The sequence below is a fragment of the Macadamia integrifolia genome, chromosome 9, assembly GCF_013358625.1.
Source record: "Macadamia integrifolia cultivar HAES 741 chromosome 9, SCU_Mint_v3, whole genome shotgun sequence".
Taxonomy (NCBI): domain Eukaryota; kingdom Viridiplantae; phylum Streptophyta; class Magnoliopsida; order Proteales; family Proteaceae; genus Macadamia; species Macadamia integrifolia.
The window spans coordinates 35,861,803-35,883,179 of record NC_056565.1 but is presented as its reverse complement, the minus strand read 5'-3'; the positions used below and the strand labels follow the sequence as shown (position 1 = coordinate 35,883,179).

Below are 21,377 nucleotides of genomic sequence, written 5' to 3'. Positions count from 1 at the left end.
TGGGATGTCTCTTCACCACATGGTATCCCGAACTCATTTCGCAATACTTTCACTTTCTGGCCTTTCGGCATATGAGCAATTTTAAGGCCCCTTGCATATCCTCGCCTCTTTATCGTACTTGGTGCAGAATCTACATGCCAAAGTGACCAGTAATTAATATTTAAATTTAGGTGAAAAAAAATAAAACTAATGCCTTAAAATTAGATATGGATTTATTAGACTACATTCATTAACTAACACATAAACTAACCTGAATCCATTGCTTCCATAAAATCATCATAGTCAGAGCTGTCTTCCATCAGCTGTGGATCAGAGGGTCCATCTAGGATAGGTTCAGACTGTCGAAAAGAAGATGACTGTTGCAGAACAGGCATAGACTGGCTTTGCAAATCCTCTCTATGGGATACATGATAAGGATCAGACAGGTGGACATGAGGTGACTGTTCAATAGCCACAGGTCGACTCTGCAAATTCTCTCTACGGGGTACATGGTAAGGACTAGACCGTCGAACATTAGATTGTTGTTCAACAACCACAGGTTGGGTATGCAACTCCTCGCTACGAGGTACACTGTTACGTCCAGCATGCATGTTTTTCTTTGCTGACACCTGTGATAAAGAAAGTTAAATGTAAAATCATCAACAATATATAAATGAACAGAATAACATACTAAAGCATATAATTATTTGAAATCTAATATATTATCATTAAATGTTTCTAAATTTCCATACCCGTCATGATAATTCAATTAATTATATTGTCATCTGAATTTCCCATTATATTTATGAGTTCGATGGGGGTGTCAACTATCAATCCCTCCATATCAAGCCTTCTCCAACTAATAGTGGCATCATCATCAAATTCCAAGCCTCCCGTATGTTGGATAATATCTATTTGGTTCTGTGAGTGTCTCTGACCAAGTTCTTTCGAAGCCTCCCCTTCAATGTCATAAGTATCTCTAACCTTTGTCTTTATGACAACATGCCAATCTGGCTTGAGGGGATCTGGCACATAAAACACTTGCTCTGCTTGTGAAGCAAATATAAAGGGATCATCAAGCTCATTTTGACCAGTATCCATTAAATGATTGAAATTCACTAGGGTGAATCCGTGCTCATCTTTCATTAATCCTTTTTCACTATTAGCCCAATCACACCTAAATAAAAACATACCAAGATTACCGGAGTATTCCAACTCGATCACTTGCTTCAAAACACCATAATAAGTGACTATTCCTTCAATAGGTTTTCTATCTCTACAACTTGAAAAGCTTTGTGTCCATGCCTTTACAAGTACCCCACTATTTTGAGTTTTTCTATTACTTTCACGTGCTTTGGTGTGAAACATTATCCCATTAATTAAGTAACCCGTATAACTTCTTGCCTCAAACTTAGGACCACTGGCTAGCGATCTAATATGTTCAGGCACCTCAACCCCACTTCGTCATAATTTCATAATATAAAAGAAAATTAAACTAAATTAAATTAGAGAATTTTCAATAAATATCTATATATGAAGCTCCAAAATTAATTGAAAGTGTTACACTTACATGCTCATTAAACCATTTGGGAAACTTCCGAGCATGTGAATCCTTAACCTTGTGTGGTTCCGCTCTATGACCTAAATCCCTCATGACTTTCTCGTAATGTTGTCTACAAATCATATAGTTAAAATGTTACACACTAATGATTTACCATAAACATATATACTCTTAAAAAAAAAATTATGATAGGATACTCACGCACGGTATCTTTTTATGCCGTCATAATTCATTAGAATATATCGATGTGCTTGGATCCTTTCCATCATGTCTAGTCGAATAATCTCACACTTCCCTAGAGGCTTACCATAGCTTGGAATTAAAGAGAGTGAATCTTCTACTTCTATTGATCCTGTATTCCTAGCCGGGCGATTAAATATTGTTTCTACACCTTCGAAGTATCTAGATAGAAAAATTAGGCACTCATCTGCAAGGTAACCTTCTGCTATTGAACCTTCTGGGTGGCTACGATTGCGCATGTAGTTTTTGAGTTGCTTAAGGAACCTACACATAGTAACATTATGAACAACTGTCATAAAACAATTTAGATGAGAGTGACATCTAATAGCAATCGGTTTTAATTACTAAATAGGAAATGAAAAATAATTACATATACTTATAAACTGTAAGGACTGACCTTTCTTTTGTTTTTTCGCTAAAATTTTATTTCATAAGATGAAAAAAGGAAAAAACAGATACAACGCAACAATCAAGCCAAAAAAACAAAGAACCAACAGCCTCCCTATCCTCCCACCTTCGGCATTGCCATCAGCAGGAGAAAAGGAAAAGCGCTAAGGGAATCTATAGTTTGGTCTGCCCTCGGCATCTCTAGAAAGAAAGTCCCCAATGTGAGGCGGCAAGTTCACGTCAACTCCTGAAGTGCCACTCTTAGCCGCATCTCTTGCCAAGAAGTCTGCTACTGAGTTCCCCTCTCTGTAATTGTGAGTACTTTTCCAAGAAATTCTTCTCACGTACGTCTGGAGATATATCCACCTTTGCAGAGCAAACCAAGGAATCTTCCCTTGCTGGATCAGAGACACAACAGCACACAAGTCTGATTCAATCCACAAACATTGAATGTCCATGTCCTTGGCCCTCATCAGACCTTCCATCAGCCCCTCTACTTCAGCGTCAAATACCCCTGTCCCTCCCATATATTTTTTATATGAGCATAGCACTTTACCAAAGTGATCACGAAAGATTCGTCCTGCTCCAGCATGCCCAGGATTTCCCAAAGAGCTCCCATCAAAATTTAGTTTAATCCAATTGATGGGGGGTTTGCACCAGTAAACCTCCAAAATGCCTCGACGATTATCTTTTTGAATAGATAATCCCAGTCGTTTGCAGCACATCAGGTCTGCCAAGGAATTAACTCCCTTTGCTACAGAAGCGTTCTTCTTATTTCTTCAATCACCATGAGCGCGATGTATTTTGTTATCTGCTCCATACCCTCATAGATTCTATTATTTCTTTCCCTCCACAGGTGATCTATAACAATACCAAAACACATGGTCCACGCCTCCTTGCAGCTCACACTTTTAGTATTTCTTTTCCACCATTGGGCTAGCTCCAAAATAGAAGCCTGGGCACTCCATCTAAGATTAAAACACTGACATAGATCATTCCAGATTTCATCGGAAAAAGGGCACATTATGAATAAATGTTGCATTGTTTCTTCTGCTGCCTTACAAAGAACACATCTAAAAGCAAGAGGCACCACTTTCTTTTTCACCATGTCATCAGCAGGCACCTTTCCATGAAGCACCCTCCAAGCAAGAGATGAGACCCGAGGTTATTGCTTCTTACACCAAATGAGCGAAGCCCAGGGAGCAGTCGGCTTTTTTTCTCTAATATCCTCCCACGCAGATTTCAAATTAAAATTCCCATCATAAGATAGGCTCCAAACACATCGGTCAGCACACTCATAATTTGGACTTTTAATTTGCAAGACAACATTAAAAACATTTGTCATAAAGCTTGAGTTTACCGCAGGTATGTTTCACCTATGATTGTTGATAAATCTGTCCACCTTTCCATCAAGCATCGATCTATCAACATCTTCCACACACTCTTCCAGTGCAAAGTCTCCCACCCAATTATCCTTCCAAAATTTTATGGAGCGACCATCACCAACTACCCATCTTTCCTTAGAAGAAATAAAATTCCAAATTTTTCTAATGCCAGGCCATATGGAAGAAGCACAATGTCCCTCCTTAGGAAGCCCCTGTTTATTTAGGAATCTAGCTCTCAAGAATCTATTGGCCAAGGAATTATCATGCTTAATACGCCATGTTGTCTTACAGAGCATAGCTTTATTCACATCTCTCAGTCTTCTCAATCCTAACCCCCCTTCCTCCTTAGGCTTACAACATTGGTCCCAATTAACAATAATTTTTTTTGTGGAATCTATCTCTCCTGGCCAGACAAAATTGCGCACCCATCTCTCTAGAGTTGTAATTAGCGACGACGGCCACCAATATACAGCAAAACTATGAGCTGGCATGCTCATAATCACCGATCTCACTAACTCAACTCTTCCTGCCAGGGATAGCATCTTGCCCTTCCACCCAGCCAAACGACCTTTCACTTATCCATAATAGGCATCACAACATCTTTCTTAACTCTACCTTTAAAAATCTCCACCCCCAGGTATCTTGTAGGAAATGAACAAAGGGGAATCCCCAATTCTTCTACAATAGCCCTCTTTCTCTGAGGAGAGATCGAGCCCACAAACAATTTACTTTTCTCCAAATTGATACATTGGCCAGAAAATTCCTGATACATGTTAAGAAATTTCTTCAGATGTCTGACATATCTGATAGATGCATTAGCAAAGATGAAGATATTGTCAACGAACAAACTATGGGCTGGCGTAATCACACCACGAGGACCCTTAATAGGCTTTAATTTATTTTCTTCCACAAGTTTATTCAAGCCTCTGCAAAGAACCTCTTCAGCCAATATGAACAGCATAGGGGAAATATGATCCCCTTGTCTCAAACCCCTCTCCACACCAAAATATCTAATCGGACCACCATTGAACATTACTGAGATCTTCACAGAGACCAGCATCTGGTACACCCATCGAATCCAAGTCTCTGAAAACCCAAACTTTCTCAGTACATGGAAAATGAAATCCCAGTCAACTGTATCGTAGCCTTCTGAATATCTATGTTCACCCCCATGCCACCCTCTCTAGTCACAGAGAACATCATATTCGATAACTCAGAGGCAAGGGTGATATTGGAGTGAATGATTTTTCCTTTCTGGAATGCTCCCTGCTCCTCTGAAATAAGCCGAGGCATCACCTCTAAAAGTCTTAAAGCCATTATTTTAGAGACAATTTTACAGAAAAAATTGCCCATGCATAGAGGCCTAAACTTATCTAAAGAGTTTGCCCCGTCGATCTTCGGAATTAACACCAAAAAATTGCTATTTAGACCATAGGGCATTCGGCCTTTATTGAAGAAGCCCCTAATAGCATTACAAACATCATTAGAAATTATGACCCAGCAAAATTTATAGAACATACTAGGAAAACAGTCTGGACCTGGAGAGCTTTTCGGATCAAGGTCCCAAACCGTCCTTTTGATCTCATCATTGGATGGCATCACGTCCATCCTCCATCTATCAATGTCCTCCAAAACCTTTGGAATACAGTCCAGCATTTCCATGTGGTCAACAGCAGTAGATTTTTTGAGAAAGTTTTCATAATAGCTCTTAGTAAAATCCTCCATCTGCATCTTCTCAGTGATGATCTGACCGGTATCAGTTTTTAGATTTCTAATGGTATTCTTCATTCTTCTCACCTTCACAGCCATATGAAAGAATTTCAAGCTTCTATCTCCCTGAATTCTCCATCTAATCCGAGCTTTTTCAGCCCAAAATTTTTCATATCCCTCCATCGCCTTCAAGTACCTAGTTTTCGCATCAGCTTCTCGAGCAAAATTTTGATCGTTCATACTAATCTCCTCTATCTCCTTTTGAATATCTTCCAACCCCTTTAGCGCCTCCTCCTTTTCCAAGTTCACGTTGGGGAATGTTTCCCTAGCCCACTCCTTAATCACAATTTTTAATCTTTTTATTTTTTGATTGAAGATATAGAGAGCCGATCCAGAAATCCATTCATCCCAGGATTCTTTCACAATTTTTAGGAAATTTTCGTGATCAGTCCAAGACCTCTGAAACCTGAAAGGACAATTAGAGGGCTTCACCGATGCTTCTGACACCACCAACAGGGGAGAATGGTCATACGCACAATTAGATAGCACCTTTTGGTGGCAATCATGAAACACTGAAACCCAAGCATCTGTGCAGAAACTTCTATCCAGAACTGCCACAACATTACCTCTTCTTCTATTATTGGTCCAAGTATACTTGTGACCCTGTGAAGGAATCTAAATAAGGGAGTAGCTATCCACCATCACCCCAAAATCTGCCGCAGAGCCCAAATTAAAAGATCCTGGACCTCTTTTTTCATGAGCCTGCAGCGTATCATTAAAGTCTCTAGTCACCAGCCAGGGGGTGCCTTGACCCGGGTTCGATGCCACCAAATTACTCCACAAGTCTCTCCTTGCTGCCCTTAAGCAATTAGCATGAATGAAAGACACAACAAAAATGTTCGACTGCCACTGCACACGTAAAGTAATATGTTGATCAGAGCAAGAGACACCTTGCGGCTTAGGCATGCTCCTTCTCCAAACCACCCACAGATTTGGAACCTTATCCTGCCTCTCATTGTGAATAAAATCCATTTCAAAATCAAGATTATTGAAAAACCTCTTTGGAAATTTCTGCACCTCTAGCATAGGTTCAGCTAAGCAAATAATTTCCGGGGAATTCATCGTAACAATATTCCCCAAGGCCAACCTAGCAGCCTTCTTCTTCATTCCTTTGATATTCCAAAATAAAATCTTCATAGTCACTTTTTTAAAAGTGCCAATCTATCAGACTTTCGAGCAGCCTGCTCATGAAGGGCGATGAATTTTCCCTTTTGCTGTCTTCTACCCTCCATATTGCCCTCGAGGACTCTCCCCGCTCTATCGACCTCTGCCACGTCTTCATGATACACAATCATGACCCCATCCTTGTACTGCTGATGAGTTTTTGTATTATCAAGCTGAGGCTCGAACCTCACATCCCTGCCTTCTTCGGGATCACCATGCTGTCCTTGATCGATATGATCCTCCCTGTAATAGACATCCTAGTCAAGAGCCTCATCCTCCTCTGTGATGAGAGAGTTGCATCTACGCTGATCTGTCTCAGCCTCCTCTCCTGGTTCGGATATTTGATCCATATCCACTCTATCCACCGACCCAGATTCCTCATTGAATGTAGACACCAATCCAGTCCCCTCCATACCGTTAGTTGCATCCATGTGATTGTGATTTGTTCCCATATGGTGGACTTCTCTAAAGGGATAATTATTACAATATCTCCCTGCCCCTGCACACCTTCCTTAGGCGTTGAACTATTGTCCCTATTAGGATTTCTTAATATGGTAGGATGCTGCCTCATATGGGTAGGATTTCTACCCAAATTGGAACAAATCCGTCACCTAAACCACCGCCCTCTGAGCTGGATCTCTGCCCTGCATCACCTTCATTCACCATGGCTGCCGCCCCAATATCTCGAGCATCCACCTCCTTCTTCTCTCTGCATTGGAACAGAGCGTGCCCGATTTTTTTACAAAAGCCACATTTGGCTAAACCATCTTCATATACGATCAATTTTTTAAACCAAAAAACCTCTCCCGTTCCTGGTTGCTTTCTTTCCACCTGAATCTCTTCCACTCTTTTATCCCCAATTATCACTTCTACCTGAACGCGCTCAAAATTCCCCATTGCCGCCGATTTGGTGCGTCTGTCCAGGGCCACAGGTCTTTCTGCCCCCTTGGCCATTGTCAACAGGGTAAGGACTGACCTTTCAATGGGGTACATCCAACGGTATTGGACTGGACCAGCCATCCTTGCCTCGATTGCTAAATGTATAATCAAATGCACCATTATATCGAAGAATCCAAGTGGGAATATCCTTTCTAGATTGCAAAGTGTTACAACAATGCTTTCTTCAAGTTTCTTGAAGTCATCCTCTTTACCAACTTTATCACATATATCCCGAAAAAATTGACATAATTCCATCAAGATTGATCTAACATTCTTAGGTAAAATATTGCCCAAGGCCACTGGTAGAATTTGTTGGATCAGAATATGACAATCATGGCTCTTCATTCCTGATATTTTCCGTTCTTTGACTTGCACACACCGTGCAATATTACTAGCATAACTGTCTGGAACCTTGACACTATTTATAAGTGTACAAAACACATCCTTGTCCTTAGTAGACAAACTGTAGCAAGCAGAGGGAATAAACACTTTATTCTTTCCTTCAATAATTTGTGGATGCAAATCTGGTCGTATATGCATATCTTTCAAATCAAGGCGTGCATTCATAGTATCTTTGGTTTTATATTTAAGATCCAACAATGTGCCGATAATACTGTCACACGCATTCTTCTCAATATGCATAACGTCTAAATTATGACGGACTATAAGATCTTTCCAGTAAGGCAAATAAAAAAATATACTCTTTTTCTTCCAGTTTAGTGGGAGCTTGGGTTGTTTCAAACTTCGTTTCCTCTTCCTTCCTTTCTTTCCATCATCATCCCTTCCAAATGGGGGAAATTGAACACCCTCAAGTTGTTCTAACACTTAATACCCAGAAAGTGGCTCCGGCTGACCGCTATGTGCTTCATGGCCATCAAAAGTTCTCCTATCACGCCGAAATCTGTGATCACTGGGAAGGAATTGACAATGGCCCAAATAACAATGTTTTCCCCCATATTTCAGCCAACGAGATGAGGTATCCTTGTTGCAACAAGGACAAGCCAATGCACCTTTAGTGCTCCAACCCGATAGGTTTGCATATGCTGGAAAATCATTAATGGTCCATAACAAGCATGCATGTAACTTAAATGTCTCCTTCTTATATACATCATATGTCTCAACACCATTATTGCACAACTCTTTTAATTCTTCTATTAAAGGCTGCAAATATATATCTATATTGTTCCCGGGTTGTTTTGGGCTAGGTATAAGCAATGTAAGAATGACGAAGGGTTGCTTCATGCACATCCATGGGGGTAAGTTGTATGGCACCACCATAGCAGGCCACGTGCTGTGTGTTAAAGTCATCATCTTAAACGGATTGAATCCATTACTTGCTAGACCAAGCCTCACATTACGAGGATCCTTACTAAAATCTGGATACCGCATATCGAAGTCCTTCCATTCTTTAGAATCAGCTGGGTGTCGTAACCGTTGGTCATCAACACGTTGTTCATGATGCCATCACATACTAGAAGATGTTTTTGTAGACATGTATAACCTTTGCAGCCTTGGGATCAGAGGAAAATGGCGTAATATCTTAACAGGGATTTTCTTCCCTTTATTTTCTCTTTTCTCATACCTTGATGTGCCACATATTTTGCAAGAGGTGGCAGTGGCTGATTCCTTCCAATACAACATATAGTCATTGCTGCATGCATCAATCTTTACATAATTGAGTCCTAGTTCTTTAATAATCTTCTTTGCTTCGTACAAGGAATTTGGCAATGTATTTGGCTCTGGCAGTGCCTCTCTTAATAAGTCTAGCAACATTGAGAAGGCTTGTCACTCAAATTGAAGAGGCACTTTATATGATATAGCTGAATAAGGAAGGACAACTTAGTAAACTTATTGCATATGGGATATAATTCTTGCTTTGCATCTTCCATTAATCTCTCAAACTTCTCTGCCTCAATATTTCACCCCATTACATGCTCACCTGTGGCACGATTCTCAGTTGCTTCAAGTGCATCTCTCCCCCATAACTCATTTAACATGTTCTGTGTACTATCAAACCTATCACCTTTTTTTCGCTAAAAATTCATTGTATTAAAGGAAGGGGAAAAAAGAATATACAAAGCAATATCACATTTGGAATCTGGAAAATTCTACTCCACCTTCAGCATTGCCATTAGCAGAGAAGAACTCACAACATAAACCAAATCACAAAAATTGGAAATAAAAAAATAATACATTAAAAGAAGCGGTATCTAGGCCGAGGTTGAAAATCCACTTCCATCTCTATAGCAATCAGCGCAGGCCAGGATTGGATAGGAGAAGAAACTTCGAATTTTGCTGCTATTTTTGCCAAGAAATCAGCCACAGGATTTGCTTCCCGCATAGAGTGAGTGATTTTCCAGGTAAGAGAGTTCAAATAGGAGGTTAAACTCATCCACCTCTGAAGACAAACCCAAGGGATTCTTCCCTTAGATATAAGCAAGATTACAGCTACTGAGTCACACTCAATCCACAAATGAGTAATACCCATATCTCTAGCAAATTCTAGCCCAGTAATAACAGCTATCATCTCGGCTTCAAAATTTGTGTGGACACCAAGAAAATTTCTGAAAGACTGTAATATTTCCGAGTTTTCATTCCGAAATATTCCACCAGCACCTGCTTTTCCTAGATTTCCCAAAGAGCAGCCATCTGAGTCTAGGTTCACCCATCCCCTTTGGGGAGGACACCAAAAAATTTCCATTACCTCTCTTGGTTTGTATCGCACCCTAGAGATCCCCAATCGTTTGGCACACAATAAGGAGCTAAATGAAAGAGGAGACCCTGTAGCAGCGGTCATCTGGAGGCTGATTTCACTTTTAATCATGGCAAAACAATGTCTAAATGATTTGGATACCCCCTCAAAAATTCTTGCATTCCTTTCCTGCCATATGACACTAGGAACCAGGGAGAAGCCACTAATCCACACCTTTTTAAAATGGAGACTCTTTGTTGTTTGTTTCCACCAAGCTGATTGGTATGTGTATCACCTTCATCACATGCCACATTATGTACATCCGGAGCTGTATTTGAAGTTGAAGCTTCTCCATGGAAACTCCAAATTGTGTAACTCCTTAGAAATCCATTCAATATGAGATCTTTAAACACTTCTTCCCGAGTCTTTAGCAATTGATTTATGCACTTTACACATGGGCATAAGATCATTCCCCCTAGATCAACATGACTGAAAGCATGATCAAGGAATTTTTTTACTTCCTCCTAATATAATGGGGATGCCCTAAAACATGGTTCCTTCGACCTTGCAATCCAACTTCTAGACATAACTTTAATATGTTACTCGTCCAAATGCTACCAAACCTTTACAATAGTACCTATAAATGTAAAGGAAAAAAACACTTAACCATGAAGCAATAAATATAAATTAACTAGACTTGGTCGAAGTAAGAAATATCTACCATTGTAAAAAAAAAAATTAAGAAAAAAGAGAAATTGGCCTCAACACAATCTGTATTTATGTACTAGCAACCCATAGTCAAAATATGTTAAGGCCAACGTAGGTAATTTTATGGGGCCGGGAGTGATGATTGGTAATGTGGACCCGACTTCCCTTACTCACACGTGACTTATCAATAGAAATAAAGTAAGAAGATTGTGCGGTGAAGCTTTATAAATTCAATGTTGAAAGTGCATTCTATTTTACAAGGTTGTACTGCTTACTTGTATAAACTGAAGGCACTTGATTAAATGAAAACTGTATGACCTTCAATTTTATAAGGATATACAACTTACTTCTTTAAATAGAAGGCACAAATAAAAAAATAAAAAATCAATACAAAGAATCACTAGGTCTTATTACCCCCCTTTTAACCACAACAATAAGTAATGAGAACTGTATAAGACAATCTACCACTCTATGATAGGCCACAATAATTCGAAGTTGGATTTTGGATTCCATACATGACTCAAAAATACATAATACATAGATCAACATAAGTAAGGGGCAATAAGAATAGGCCAGGATGAGCGAAAATACCGTAGCTTGTTTCTGCAGTTTAATATCCTCCATATTCTGCCTCATATCTGTATAAAATTGATATGCATCAATACCCTTGTCAAGTAAAAGAAGATCAATTCCAATATAATCAACTCGGATAAATATATTATGCAAAATTAGAATAAAGTAATACCAAATTGATTGGAACCATGACAACTTGTCAACACTGAAGGTGTTAAACCCTAAGCTTGTGATTGAGCGGCGAAGGTACTTCATACAGCTTTGAAGTGGCCATATCACAACAATGGGAGATGAAATTTTTATTTCTTTCTATTTTTGGAATTACTAACTCATAGATGTTGATTCCTTCAGAAAGCTCCAAATAGCAATAATTCTATCTACACTAGGCAGGGGCTGGTTTGCGTTCTAGGTTAATAATGCATCCTAAGAAATCATACCAAACACATCCTTACTCAACCTCAAGATCTTGGTCCTAGGAACCTCACCCCCTTGATGATCTCAACTCTAAATCATGCACGGTTATAAAATGAACTATAAAGCTATACTTTGAAAGCATGTGGAATCGTTTCATGGTCTTTTTGAAAATAAGGCTGTGTTTGGCATGATATCTTGAAATGCATTATCGACCTATAATGCATAAAAAGGGCAGCATAGATCTCTTCAAATCATTATTAAATAATCTTATTTAATTTGATGTACTCAAACATATATATATGTACAAATTACCTAAGACACATAAATGGTTCAGATTTCAGGCGCTTAAGTTTGTGCTTCTTTCTTTTTCCCTCAATGCTACATAGTTTATGATTTTGGCCATGTAATTTAAAAATTCTTGATTGGTTAGTCTGAGGCTCAATTTTTGTTTTTCTTTATGGATGGGGAAAAAATTCATTAGTTCAGATTGATTTGTTTTTATGGGGTTCTCATATAGTATGATCATAATCACCTTTTGTGTTTTATCATTCAATCATTTCTAAAAGCTTTACTTTAAGTGTATGGAGTATGCTTATGCTTCCTCAAGTATAGTTATTTACATTGCATGTATGAAGTAATTAGAAGTTAATATGATAGAGAAAATTAGCATTTGATTTCTCTGCCCATTTGAGGATGAGATTAAAGAAGTTGTGTTTTAGTATTGGTGCTTGTAAGGCACCAGCTCATGATATAGTCTTGGCGGTTTTTTTTCATAAGACATGGGATTTTGGTCATAGGGATGTGGTTGGTTTTGTTCATGAGTTAGTTTGTTGTAGCTCTTACATTGCCTATTGGCACTAACCACACTCTAATCACTTTCGTTTCCTAAAAAAGAAATTATCTTGAAACACTTGGCGAGAAAGTTTCAACCTTTCCTGCCAGATTTATATCTCCTTATCAGGCTATTTTTTTAAGGGTAGTCAAATTTGAATAATATTTTAATTTCATACAGTGAGGTAATTCACTATATGAAACATAGCAAAAGTAAACAAGGGTGGGTAGTTATTAAGTTAGACATGTAAAAAGTATATGATAGATTGGAATGGGGTTGCATTAGGGCCCTATTTCAGTTTTTTGGTTTCTCTCAGCATTGATGTGACTACATCAGTGTTCTGATCTCCTGAGTCTCATACTCTATTAAGCTAAAGGGTTCTAGTTATAATTTCTTGGGTGCATAAGACCAAGATGCCCCTTATCCCCTATTTATTTATTATTGCAATATAGGGGTTGTCTAGTCTGTCTTCTTTTATTGCTTAGGGGCTTAAAGTTGTTTAAGGGTGTTAAAGTGTCAAGATCTACACCTGAAATATCCCAATTATTGTTTCTTAGACTCTCCAACATTTTGGCTTTTCAGGAAATTCTAAATTTGATTTCAAGATCTTGCTAGTCAGAAGTTAAATTTTAAGAAGAGTGAAATTTTCTTCAGCAAAAACACTCCTCAAAATATAGGCAGCAGGTATACTCTCAAATTAAGATGAAAAAAATTCCTGTGACCAAAAGGTGATAGATGGCCAATTTCTCTTTACTGGCTGAGTACCTGGGTCCAAGAATCGAAATACAGTGACTGTCACAACCTCCCTACATCCAGCTCCCAAGTCCTGGCATCACCAATTCATCAATGACCTTTCTTTTAATCTCCCTAGACTGGGTGTGGTAGTATGTCAAGAATCTCCTGAGGCTGAGGATTGCTACATGCATCACAATAGTTAAATGGCTCCTCTAAATGTTTTGCATTCCCTAGCGAGCAATACACATGGTATGCCTCATAAGGGAGGTTCTCCTAGTCTGTACAATGGATTCTGGTGCCATTAGGAAGTACATGATAAGGTGGACAGATTCTAAGGTTATCAAGGTTACACCATGCTTCAGTAATAAGATTGATTATCATCACACTGTAACACTTCACATCGCTTGTTACATTGTTATCGCAAGGGCTGCCATCATTCTTCCAACAAATTACAATGTCCATGAGATAGAATTGGCTATTTGTACCTCTCCCTTTCTTTATGGCCAGAAAATTCAATTTGAAATTGGGTGACTTTGGAATAATTTTTGGCATTCCCCTGGTTTGGTAGTGGTACCCACCAGAAAATCCTTTTGTTGCAGCTGATCTTAAGTAGAGCATAAGCCATGGATACTTATAATTTGACCTCAGAATATTATGGAACTTCCAACTACCCTCCCCAGGCTGCTTCTCCCAAGTTACAGAGTAATCAGAGGTATTTGAAATTGGGCCTTTCTTACATAGGAATCCAAGTCAAATGCCACATAGAAACTCCCCCATAGAATAGGAGTAGTCCTCTTCTTTCCTTGATGTAAGCTTGTGTAGTTGTGGTATATCAATGGCATGTTCATGCAACCTTTGCCAAAGCAGAGGAAACATGACTCAGGTGGCAATTTTTTTGATTTCTTCCCATTCTTCGGGCGCTCTGCCGCGAGTATATCCATGTTGCCACTCTTGAGCATGAGAATCCAAAACTGCCATGGCCTTGGTACATCCAGTACTTGACATTTGTAAACCAGATAGATCTCTTTCTTGGCTGCAAAATGGTCTACATTGCGCACGACTCTACCAAAAATAGAGTTATTTTCACCTAACCTGTTGTCTAACTCGTCCACTCTATGGACTAACCTCACATCTGGAAATGTAGAATTGTCAATGTTGAAGCAATCAGAAGCTGTAGGACTACTCATGAAGGGATCTTCACATCCAACCTCATTGCACTAATTACAAGACTCAATTGCGACCCTCAGACCATCTCTACTCATTCCAAGAATCACCTACTGCAGATACATAATCTTATCTGCTGCTGGGGACGGCAAGTGATCTAGAAGAACCAAAAGGAAAAGCAAGCACAAGGAAGAAACTGATTACCCAGGCCTCGATTATTACTTCTTACTAAAGGTAAAGATCTCTTCATATCTCTGATAAAGAACAATTTTGAGTCTTATATCATATACCTCGATTGTTACTTTTTATGGGTTTCTTTAAGACCTCGATTATTACTTTTTATGGGTTTCTTTAAGATTTGATCTTCTGATTTTCATTTAAACCATGAATTTTACCTTCTAACCTTTCATCCATATCAATCCATTGAATTGTATCAGACAAGAACGGAGATCGATCAAAGCAATATCAATTCTATCCATTTCTTCCAACTATGGTTTAATCCAAACTAAACTGAACTCATATCCTCTCCAGCCCCTGAAATACACACCCAGGATGCATGTCCAAGCCCTCTTTTAAAAGAATGACAAAATACACCACCAGCTGTCCAAAGAGACAAAAACTGAATTTGCAAACCTGTGAGGTTTGATCTTGCTTGTACTACAGAATCAATGATTAATGCTTTTTCTTGGGGAGTATCTTAAGAGTCTTCCTATATATAAATGACTTTTATTCAAAGGGAACTTCATCGAGGAAGAAATTGTCTTGTGCTCTTAGACATAATAACAACATTCCTTGGACATGCTATACCTCTAACAAAGCTAGTTAATTTCCCTTGATCATTTAATGATACTGATGACCATGAGCATGGGATTCTTCCTTCACCACTGAAAGAAAATTCAGTTGTTCAATAGAGAATCTATTTACCCATATTTACACATGGCTAACAAGCAACACCTCCTCCAACTCAACCTATCCAACTAAATAGAGTTAGCCACATGGATTCTCATTTGCACCTATTTCAAACAGGGGGGAAAAAGCACATGATATAAGATAGTGGGAATCTATTTTACAGAGTAAGGGGTGGAAGCCTCAATTATCATCTATGATTAAAAAACTGAAAATTCAATCATCATCAAATCTGGCCTAAATATCCCTAAAAACAGGGGGAAATAAAATAGACTGCAGCACATGATAATTAAAAAACTGAAAATTCAATCATCATCAAATCTGGCCTAAATATCCCTAAAAACAGGGGGAAATAAAATAGACTGCAGCACATGGGCATGTGCTGCAGTCAGGGAAAATAGTAGACTCCTCTACTTAATTCCTAATTCATACACTCCTAATCCTGTCCCAGTCATTGATCCGTAAATTCTAAGTTTTTTTTGTTATTATATGATGCAAACTGTTCCATGATCAGCCATCATAATCATAAATTTTTAAACAATTCAATCTCTGGAACTGCAGCACAAATAATGGATCAATTTAATTTCTAATTCAAGCTCTAATATGTTACTCACTGTTGTATTATAAGAATTAGTTCTGGATATGGGTATTGAATTCATTCTGAAAATTGGGAAAGCATTAAACGGCCACTTCCGTGGATTCCTCTCATAAACCACGCTGCTCATAGGTGTAAGGAAAGATTTAAAAAAAAAAAAAAAAAAAGAGCAAGAATACTCATCCAAACATATGAAGAAACACTACATTGATCATGGTAAAAGATAGGAACTCCACCATTTCCGTGGATTCCTCTCTTATGCTGATTTAATGGTAAGAAATAGATCAAAATACAAGAAAAATCGTAATAAAGAGAAGTGAGAGAAGAAAACAGCATACCTGACTTAGGGTTTCAGCTTTTGGGAAGAAAGATGATCGAGTTTCTTCTGTTCTTGACAACGGTTGCTCTCACTTCATGGGAAACCAGGGAGTGAAGGCGGAAAGGTTGCACTGCTAGATCTTCGATTTTGAAAAATCTCGGTTGAAATATGACTGGATTTAATGATAAGGAAAAGATCTAAATACAAGAAAAATCATAATAAAGAGAAGTGAGAGAGGAAAATAGCGTACCTGAGTTCGGGTTTCAGCTTTTGGAAAGGAAGATGATCGAGTTTCTTGGAGATTTACAGCGGTTGCTCTCACTTCGTGGGAAACCAGGAAGTGAAGGCGGAAAGGTTGCACTATTAGATCTTAGATTTTGAAAAATCTCGGTTGAAATATGACTGGATTTAATGGTAAGGAATAGATCGAAATACAAGAAAATCATAATAAAGAGAAGTGGGAGAGGAAAATAGCGTACCAGACTTTGGGTTTCAGTTTTGGGAAGGAAGACGATCGAATTTCTTGGAGATTTACAACGGTTGCTCACTTCGTGGGAAACCAGTGAGTGAAGGCGTGAAATTATTGCACTGTTAGGTCTTCGATTTTGGAAAACCTCGGTTGAAATATGACAAGCAGGTATGCGAGCATCGGCTTTGATTTTGGAAAAGCAGTATGCGAGCAGCGGCATTGATTTTCCCCTTCTTATAATTCCAGAGTCTGGTCGAAATATGGAAAAGCGTGGTTGGCTAAGTATTTCGCGGGAAGTCAAAATATGTGAACAGTAGCGATGAAGAATAAACCGTCCCAATTCATTTTACTTGAGACAGAATATAATCCGTCCCTAAACATGGGACGGTTACAATCTGTCTCAATTGCTACATAAGTAGGGACAGTATCATTTATGTCTTTATACTTCGATTTAGAGACGGAAAACTATCCGTCATAATAGATATAAAACTCAATTCATAGCAAAATATGTGAGCAGTAGCGATGGAGTATAAACTGTCCCAATTCGTAATATTTGAGACAGAAAATAATCCGTCCCTAAATATGGGACGGTTAAAATCTGTCTCAATTGCTACATAACTAGGGACAAAATTATTTTTGTCTTTAATTGCCTATTTAGAGATGAAAAAACTGTGTCTTAATAGATATAAAATTCAATCACCGTTTGGACGGAAAGGTCTGTCTAAAAAATTGAGACGGTAAGTTTTCTGTCCCAATTGTTAGATATATAGGGACAGCACAATAGCAACGGAAATAATCCGTCTCAAACATTGCGACGGTATAGTCTTTGTCTCAAATAATCAAAATTTAGCGAAGAATTTATATATGTCTTGAATGATTAATTTAGGAGACAGAAAATATGTCCGTCTCTAAAAAAGTGTCACAAATACCCCTTTTTCTTGCAGTGGAGGAGGAGGAAATAAAAGAAAAAGAAAAGTAAAGGGAGGAGATTCCACTCATGTTGGAGATTTCCCCCTAGCCTAAGTTTGTGAGAGAAAGTGAAAGTGAAAGAAGAAAGGAAGAGATTCAAGGAGGGCCATACTTGTTGGGATTCGACTAAGGTTGCAATCATTAGTCTTTTTGGCTGCCATTGGGAAGACGAGCAAATTGCAACAAAGGTAGGAAACCGATACCTATTTATATTGGAATTTGTATTTTATTTCGTAGGTTTGAGGAGTAAGATCTTTTAGCCTATGTCAGGGCGGATTTTTCTTGATCCAAATAAAAAGAATACATTCATTTAGATCTTACAATAACTCTAGAGTCTTTCCATAACATTAACTTCAAGTTTAACGTATGATTTATTGTCATGAAGTTTTATCCTTTTGTGATGGATTGTATATTACATATTATTCTTTAAGGAAGGGGCTTGGTCCCGTGGTTTGTTTGGCAAATGTGGTCTTCCCTATTGTCTTATCTCAGTGGTATAAGATGGAAAATCACTCATTGCTATCGGGGAGGCAAACCCTATAGCAGATTTCCTGGCGCAGATGGCTGCTAAGAAGGAAGCATCTACATCAGTAGTGGCATGGCCTCCTGAGGTGCTTGAGTTCATGGCTGAGGATGCGATGGGCAGATCGCGTTTCAGATTTTATTAGTGTTCAATATATGTTTTTGGCCTAGCACCTATCTTTCCGCTGATGGCAATGCCGTAGGTGGAGGTGGGTCCTAGGTGGTGTGCTTTTTGTTTGTTTTTCTTTGGATCTTCTTTTTATGGATCCTCTTTGTACAGTTTTTAATTTTTCCCTTTTCGTCTCTTAATATACATGACCCTTTAGCGAAAAAAAGAGGGATATATAGGGCGAGTGCACCAATCGGATGGAGGGAGGGAGGGAGGGAGGAGGAGGGGCTTCGACGGTTCATCAATAGGAAAAAATGAGAGAGGAGAGAAGAAAAAGATAGAAATAAGAGTTGTTAGTGTAACGTACACCAAAAACTTAGACAGACATTTCACATCCTTTAATTATAATTGAGGTGGTAGAAAGATGCCTTACATAAGATATTGGAGAAGACCAAGATATTTATCCTTATAAGTGTCTCACTTATTATTTGATTATATTTATAAGACATTTTATTATAAATTACATGCACAACAACGAACATATTACAAATGTAAAATTGTCATAATTGATAGAACAAAATACAAATAACTAGAGTGTCTTCATTTTTAAAACAGAATAATATATAAAATTCATAGCTCCTTAGGTCTATGAAATAATTTATGTGAAATTTGATAGAATAAAGGGTGGCTCTTGACCCAATGAAAAAAAAAAGATCCTTGTTGGCATCCAAGGGCTGGCAGCAAAGCTGGCATAGAGGCTTCATTCAGAAATTTCTAAGGTATGTAGGGGTGGAGCTTCAATGCATTCATCCTTTAACAGATGTCGAGTCACCAAAGTGGTTAATTGAGAAGTTATAACCTTATTTTTGATTGCCTGCGGTTTTATCGATAAAATTTGAGCCATTGGGGCTTCATGTGTCAAATATTTGGACAGTGAATTCAGTGAACCATCTAGGAACTAGTGACAATTAATTAGTTGATAATTTTCAATGGGAAAATTTTCTTCTTGCTTCCTTGCTGTAGCTAGCAAAAGTACTGCACTTAGCCTAAATGAATGACTATTCCTGCCATAGGCTACATTTTTCTTTGAATTGTACCTTTGAATATGTGCTTTTGGAAACCATACTGAATATATAAGACCATACTATATTATCCATCATTAATAATGTAAATTTGGGGGAAGATTGGATATGGATACATGCAGTTATTATTTGAATTTTAAATTCAATAATATGGTTAAAATTTTGGTAAAAGAAAGGATACTACAAAATTTCAAATATAGTTTTTTTGGCTAAAGGGTCATGTATATTAAGAGACGAAAAGGGAAAAATTAAACACTGTACAAAGAGGATCCATAAAAAGAAGATCCAAAAAAAAACAAACAAAAAGCACACCACCTAGGACCCACCTCCACCTACGGCATTGCCATCAGCGGAAAGATAGGTGCTAGGCCAAAAACAGAAATTGAACACTAATAAAATCTGAAACGCAATCTGCCCATCGCATCCTCAGCCATGAACTCAAGCACCTCAGGAGGCCATGCCACTACTGATGTAGATGCTTCCTTCTTAGCAGCCATCTGCGCCAGGAAATCTGCTATAGGGTTTGCCTCCCGATAGCAATGAGTGATTTTCCATCTTATACCACTAAGATAAGACATAAGGGAAGACCACCTTTGCCAAACAAACCACGGGACCAAGCCCCTTTGAACCATGAGCACCACAGCGCCCGAATCACATTCGATCCATAGAGATGCACAATTCATCTCTCTTGCTCTCTCAATTCCTTCAATTAACACTTGAAATTCAGCATGGAAATTTGAAGCTATTCCTAAATATGAGCTATAAATCGATTACAATCTGGCACTTGTTGTCCCTTATAATTCCACCTGCTCCTGCATTCCCTGGATTACCCAAGGATGAGCCATCACAATTTAGCTTCCACCAACCATCCATCGGAGGCAGCCAGAAAATTTCTCGCACCCCTTTAATCTTCCTTCTTGGAACCTCCATATTAAGCTTCAAGCATCTCTCAGAATCTAGTCGAGATTTAATTCTATCACTTTTTCAAATATAGTTATGCTCATGTTAATTAGGTACTTTATTTAAGACTTCAAAAAATGCATAAAATTCGTTCGACCTCTAATAAAATTAGAGAATGATAACCATTCAAAAGAGAATATTTTTAATAAATAATATTGAATCAAATTTTTTTCTATAGTTCCTTTGATAATATAGTTCCACTATCAAAGCTTATATTAAGAGATTTGATAAAAAAGCTTATAACATCTTTCCACCAACTCTACATTCACTACAAATATTTCTGCATTGTATATAGATTCCCTTTTTATGAAACTTGTCTTGCAGGAATGCTACAAATCTCTAACACGAAAACTTTCACTGTTGGTGAAGTATGCCAGGCTTCAATTATACAATATTTTTTTGAACCCAGTTTAGATTCAACTATAATAAGGTATTTAAATCAAATAGAGAAGTTTATCAACACAAATCTCAAGTTGGTGGATGGATTTTCTGGGCCCGAATTTCATTTCTCTGGTGCAATGGAGTAATTATGCTTCCACATGGATATATTGATATCCATCATATATGCCATTGCTTTGATCTGGTAAAAAGTTGAACTTGAAATCTTATAAATTCATCCTTGAAGCCACTTTGATTGATTGCTCATGTGAAAGCAAGATTTTCAATTTATTTTATTTTACTTCTTGAAGTTGGTATTGGTTTATTAATCACAATGAGCTTAGTTTCAACTTTCATATGGTCGTATGTGATCTTAATAAAGTTTTTGCATTCCTAGTGGTCATGCATGAACATGGAAAGTTAACACTATTGATTTATTAGTAATATCTAGTGTGATTCCTCTAGTCTCCATCTCCTTATTTATTTTATTATTTTATTGAATAGACCCTCTGAAATCTAATATTG

General features: G+C 38.1%; 1 pseudogene; it reads right to left on the bottom strand.

Annotated features, from left to right (window-relative positions):
- Nucleotides 1-13,341: 13,341 nt before the first annotated feature.
- Nucleotides 13,342-20,011, bottom strand: LOC122089758 (annotated as a pseudogene).
- Between the last annotated feature and the right edge of the window lie 1,366 nt (nucleotides 20,012-21,377).